This window comes from Austrofundulus limnaeus, unplaced genomic scaffold (genome assembly GCF_001266775.1).
Source record: "Austrofundulus limnaeus strain Quisiro unplaced genomic scaffold, Austrofundulus_limnaeus-1.0 Scaffold116, whole genome shotgun sequence".
Lineage (NCBI taxonomy): Eukaryota > Metazoa > Chordata > Actinopteri > Cyprinodontiformes > Rivulidae > Austrofundulus > Austrofundulus limnaeus.
In genome coordinates, this window is record NW_013952518.1 from 1,419,503 (window position 1) to 1,419,825 (window position 323).

The following is a 323-nucleotide window of genomic DNA, read 5'->3' on the forward strand; positions in this document are numbered from 1 at the left end:
CCCTTCCACCACTTTTTTAAAAAGAAGTTTTCCCTTGTTTTAGGCACTTAGTTCTTGCCCTTTTTAACAGTAGTTTGTTATCTGGTGTAGTTCCTGCTCATTTTAAACATGCTGTGGTGCACACCCTGTTAAAGAAAACTGGTCTTGATCCCACTGTACTGGGGAATTATAGGCCCATCTCCAAGCTACCCTTACTGTCAAAAGTTTTGGAAAAAATTGTTTACGTGCAGCTGAAATCCTTCCTGGACGAACATAATATCTTTGAAACAATCGTACCTGCTAATTCCAGGTCTTTCTGAAGCTCTCCACAAGTGGTCCTTGGC